We start from the raw sequence: 6,035 nt of genomic DNA on the forward strand, positions 1-6,035 counted from the left end.
AGTTCTTGATCTACCATAAAATTGCTAGGTAAAGGGATAATTTAAAAAAAAAAGAATGAAAAAGAAGTTAATGCTTATACATGACTATTATTATATGATATACTATAGTATGACATTTCTTTGTATAATCTGTTGAACATTAAGTTTCACCTCTTTTCAAGAAAGTATAATGACAATTTTTTGCCACAAAATCAGTTGCCGCGGCTCATATGGGTTGATTTTTTTGTTAAGAGTAATGAACAGTCCTTGATATAATTAACATTGCAACAAGTTTATTAAGATGCAGCCTTAAACATTAAGATTGTTGGGATTATATTGTTACAAAGCAAACAATTCTAAACGAGGAAATAAACAGACTATGATTTTTAAATCTCCCAGCATTTGCCTTTAAAGAAAAATGGATATTTGATTTTAATACATCTCCTTCAGTCTTATTGCTATCTCATTTTTACGGTAAATGTTGTTTTATTTGGTGCAGACATTATACTATATGTTGTACTTTATATGCACCATTACTATAATAAGCAAATAAAATAATTACATTCTGCCACTTGTAAAATGTTAGTATTCTGTTATAACTTTCCTACAGTCTTAAATGGTTACCAAAACATATTGCCTTGTGAAGCTTTATACGATTGCACGAATGATAAAAGAGAAATATTCTTTAAAAAAAGTCTTAACCGGCAACACGAACATTTTTTGCAAAGTAGCCATTAGATTTTCCTAACTTCATGTTACAAATCGACTTTGTGACGTCACAGCTCAACCGATCATAGTGGCTCCCATAGGCGCGGGAAATTCAAATTTCCTAATTATCAATCACGATTAATTCGTTAAGAAAAAAAATATTATGATGAACATTTAAAACATTAGTTTCGATATTTATGACTTGCACACTTAAAATAGTCTTTTCCTTTTAACTAAGCGAAATAATAATCAAGGGAACCAAGGTTATAGCAGTAATCAAAATAATGTTATCCAGGGATACAAAGTAATTAAAATCATACATACCAAGTTAACAAAACGTATGAGATGTGATATGAACACTCCATACGCAGGTGCTGTACGGACTTGCCACAGATGAAAGAAAAGTTAACAATTTTGAATGTAAAGTCATCACGTTTGACGTAACGTTTGGCCAATAGTTTTCCTTCACAATCAATTTTTAAGTGTAGGTCAAGATATGAGGCTGACTTCACAGTGTCTGTAGTATCCTTTATCTCATGTTCTTTGGAGTAGATGCGTTATATCAAATACCCGAAATTAGGATTGTTCAAGATAATACGTCATCTATATAGCGGAAACTGAGATTAAAGGATCTAGCTAAACGATTTTCTCTCTTTCGGATCAGATCAGCTATAAAGTCAGCCTCATAAGAGTGAAGAAAAAGGTCAGCAAGTAACGGAGCAAAATTTGTTCCCATTGGAATGCCGACCGTTTGTTGAAAAATACGTCCACCACACTGGACAAATTAAAATTCCAGCATTTTGTAAACATCTTCCTGTGTATATTTGGAAGATGATTTGGAATTATTTCTTACAAAGTATGGGAAACCCCTACCAAGAACTATACATGTGTATCTAGGTGTACCATCTTTTTTGGAAAAAAACAACAAAATATGTTTTTAAGTCGGGATTTTAACTGAGTATGGGGAAAAGAAGTATGTAGTGCAGACAAATCATAGGTTTTAATGCTTTTATATTCAGATAATAGTCTTAAAATGATTGTCTCCAGAAGATCTTTCGAATGTTTTAAGATGTACTTTGAATTAAAACCACTACGGGAGTAACAACTATTGTGGTAGGACTGTAGACCCTCTTTGACAGTTGTGATTATAGAAATTAAAAGTTTTGAAAGAGGTTTGGTGGTACATATTGCAGATCAAGCTATGAAAGGTTGATTGTATGGAGTTTAGGAATCCAGTACATAGACGGAAAATCACAATCATCGTCATTGGTAGAGAGACCGAAAGAGGAGATTTTGTCATTTTCAACTGGTTTTTCGTTATGCTATTGAATATTATTGTTTTATTGTATAACTCTCAATTCTGTAAAAGTGTAAGTCAAAGATATCTGACAGGTTATTACACTGGTCATTATCTTACACTACGTAACCGCGGTCATCAGCTTAGACGAGAAATCGTCATATTACTGTTGTTTCTTTTGAAGAAAAAATTGGTAACATATTAATAGAAGGAACCAAGATTCTGGCAGAACTAAAAAATACAATCCAGGAATAAAGACTTAACAGGCAGCGAAAATAGACACACAGAACGATGAACATGAAATAGGCAAAACAATATGTACAAAAGTAAATGGGCAACTCTGACTCCTCTAAAAACTGGGAGCATGGACCAGGTGCATCGGTAAAGTATGTGCAGTCTGCTTTTCTATCAAAATCCGCCGAGTTGCTCATAAAAAGTCAAGTCAAGGGTTAAGGAAAGAGGGAAGAAAAACTAGTACCCGGAAGATCGGTTTTGAAATTGCAGGTAGATACACCGTAACGATTCACGGGTTCATGATGACGACTTAAACTTTTGATGACCTAAATCTTGTAGCAACATTACACTCCTCCGGGTGCCTTATTTTAAGAAGTCTAGCACAGAAAAAAGTCTGTTATGGCAGGGTCTGGCATATGAGTATGAGTTATGATATGAAAGTTCCATATGTATGTGCTAAAGGAATGTAGCCACAGATGAAGGGTAAGTTTACAATATAGAAGAAAAGTTATTGCGTTTGCCGTATAGTTGGGTCAATAGTTTGCCTTTTCCACGAACCTCTTAGGGTTCACTTAAAGTTTCTTTAGTAATTTTATCTCAAGTTCTTTGGAGTAGATGCGATGTAGAAAATTCCCGAAACTAGAATTGTTCAACGATATCATATCATCTGTTTGGGGGACAATGAGAACAAAGGGTCTGGGTACATGTTTTCCCTTCGATTAGATCAGTTATAAAGCCAACTCCATTAGAGTAACGAGATATGTCACTGAGTTGACGAGCATAATTTATTCCATTGGAATGCCGATCGTTCATTGAAAAACGCGTACACAACATTGGGCAAAATACTGTCGATAAACGTATTCCAGAATTTTTAAAATAACTTTTTTCAGTATATCTAGCTTTACCGTCTTCCCTATGTACAATGTTTTGAGTCAGGATTTTAACTGAGTATGGCGAATAAAAATATAAAAGGTTGATAAATCATAGGTTTGTATGCTTATGTATTTTAATGTTAATAATTTTGAATTGAAGGTTTCCAGAATATCTTCCGATTTTTTCAAGATCAACATGAAATTAATATCATTACAAGTAGCACGTGTCGTGGTAGGATTGACAAACCTCTTTGACCGTTGCGAGTATAGTAGTTAAACATTAACGTAGTTTCATAGTACATTTTGAAGATCCTGCTATGCAGTGTTGCTTGTATGGAAATTTGTGATGTTTTGGAATCCAGCATATATACCGTATATCACAAAAAAATGTCTCTAGTAGAGAGACCGGAGGATGATTGCAATGATGTACGGTTTTTCACTTTCTCCTTTTGGAGAGTAGGGTGTCAGTATAGGTCTTTTTACTACTATAATTTGTCTACTTCTGTCAGCGATTGAAAGCTTTATATGTAATTCGTCATGCAGATAAACAAACAATACTGTTTTGGGCTTGTCTGCTGGTAAGACAGCATATTTGTCATGAAAAATGTTTTGGCTACATCAAAGTCTTTGAAAAATTGTGTAGCCTTGTCTCTTATTGACCTGTTTAAAACTTTCATATGTTTTAAAATTAAAGACTTCACAGCCATTACCCATTCTGAGAGTGATCATTATCTATTTGTTCTCGTTTTATTCATTTTTGCACAGCATCCATCAGATTTGTAAAGTTATGATTAATGAAGCGTGGTTCACAGGTCTTTGCACCTTTATATATACGACCCTACATAAAGAGTTTTTTTCTATCATATTTAAATCTCCAGAACTCCCAAAATGATCTACCCGGAAGAACCATATGACTATTGAATGATGGTTTGTCTACAGAACAGTCAGGTGATTTAGTTTATTTAGTTTTTAAGTCATCAATCTCTAGTTCTTGCAATATCCTTATAAAATTGAAAGCTTGGATACAATAAGTGAAGTATAAGAATATGAAATACGTCGGAAGTTTGTACATGCTCCGAGTTTTTAGTGTATTCAAAATTGCTCATTTACTTTGTACGTATTATTTTGCTTATTTTGTGTTCCTTGTTGTTTGTGTCTATTTTTGCTGCCTGGTCTTCGTCCCTTGATTACATTCTTAGAATTTTAGAATTTTGGACCACTTGATTACTCCTTCCTGTCATATTATTCTTTTCTGATATCTAGAAACCTGTGGTTGGACTTTGAGATGGACTGTTTTTGGTCCCATTTCTATTTTGTTGGAATTTTTTGTCAATATTTTGTAAATGCTTAGCAAAAATGAGCAAATAATAGCCTGGAAAACCACCCCCTCGGAATTGTTCCCATTTATGAATAGTCTTCTTTTATTTTCATGAAAACATGTATGCTAAGTTCATATATTAAAATCATTTTCATTAATCTTATGTAACAAGTACTTATGTACATGTATTGTCCTTAGAATAACAACATCGATATCTTAAAATATTTCTTTTCATGTAAGTTCCGCCTTGACGCCGGCCATTTTAAATCAAGTTTGAATCACGTGAGTTATTGGCCAACCGAGAAGGCGGAGCTATCATGAAAAGAAATATTTAAGAAAAATGTTCGCGTTTCTTCCTGTTTGTATTTTCTTTGCTGTCTTAAATTTTAATGCTTAGTATTTGCTGCAGAAATGTAGAACATTGATCGACTTTACAAGGGATGTATTTTCGTTCTGTTATTTTATGTGGAACTTGAGATTTTGTCCTGATGAGGAAAGTCAAAATAAAATTTACATTTGGCACTTGTATGTCTACGAAGTCTCTATAGCATAGGTGTATAGGAATTAAAACAAGATATTGGTAAACGATCCTGAAACTCTCATAGAAATTTGGTTTTATAGATGTTTTTTATATTAGTGAAGCGGTGTCAAAACGGATTTGCTGGAATGCTTGGAACTTAAAAGTCTCGTTCCTAACTGCCTTATTTCTTGTCAAAAATTCTTATTAAGTTTATCGTTCCTGTCATATAATTGTTTATCCTTTAATTCGAGAGTAAAATGGCGGAATTACAATGGAATTTTTATTAAAAAAAAACTCTACAGACACTACGAATTCAGCCTCACACATATTTACAAACATTAAGGGATTGATGGTAAAGAAAAACTATTGACAAAATTATAAGGCAAACGCATGAATTGTCTACTACTATTGCCAACTTTCCTTTCATCTGTGGCAATATCCCTTCAGCACCTGCGTATGGAGTTTCCATAACACAACTTATGCACTTGCCGGTACTACGTGCTAGTCGTCTTACAATTAGGCTTCTTGAACAGTATTAAATTCTTTACTTCAGAGGTTTCATGGTCTTCATCATAAACTAGTGGATCGTTACTTTCAATTTATCTGTATCATGAGAACCGATTTGTTCAACGTGTTAATAGTTCTCCTTTTCACTTTCATCAACAAGTACTTTTTTATGAGTAAAACGATATGTATTTCTAGAAAAGCAGTGGACGCGGACCCTATAGATGCATTTGCTCCATGCTCTAAAATTTAGGAGAGTCCGAGTTGTTCATTTACTTTTGTTACCCTGTACGCATTATTTTGAATTTTTCATGTTCTTTTTGTGTGTGTCTGTTTTCTATGCCTGGTCTTGGTCCTGGATTACATTATATGTATTTCCGCTAGAATCTTAGTGAACTCTTTTGTAAGAAACTACAAATTCTTTTTTCATTTACCATATCAATCGAAAGTACTGACCTTTGGTTTTAATAAACTGAAACAAAAAAAAACGCTTAAAAACTGAAGAACGACAACTTTGCCTCGATAATTTACGTCACGTACATATAAAAGGTGTAATAGCTGTTTTAAAGGTTACACGTTGACTCTGCACCATACTCATAACCA

Source organism: Perna viridis, chromosome 13 (genome assembly GCF_037379345.1).
Source record: "Perna viridis isolate PV_CMFRI_1.1 ecotype Kerala chromosome 13, ASM3737934v1, whole genome shotgun sequence".
Taxonomy (NCBI): domain Eukaryota; kingdom Metazoa; phylum Mollusca; class Bivalvia; order Mytilida; family Mytilidae; genus Perna; species Perna viridis.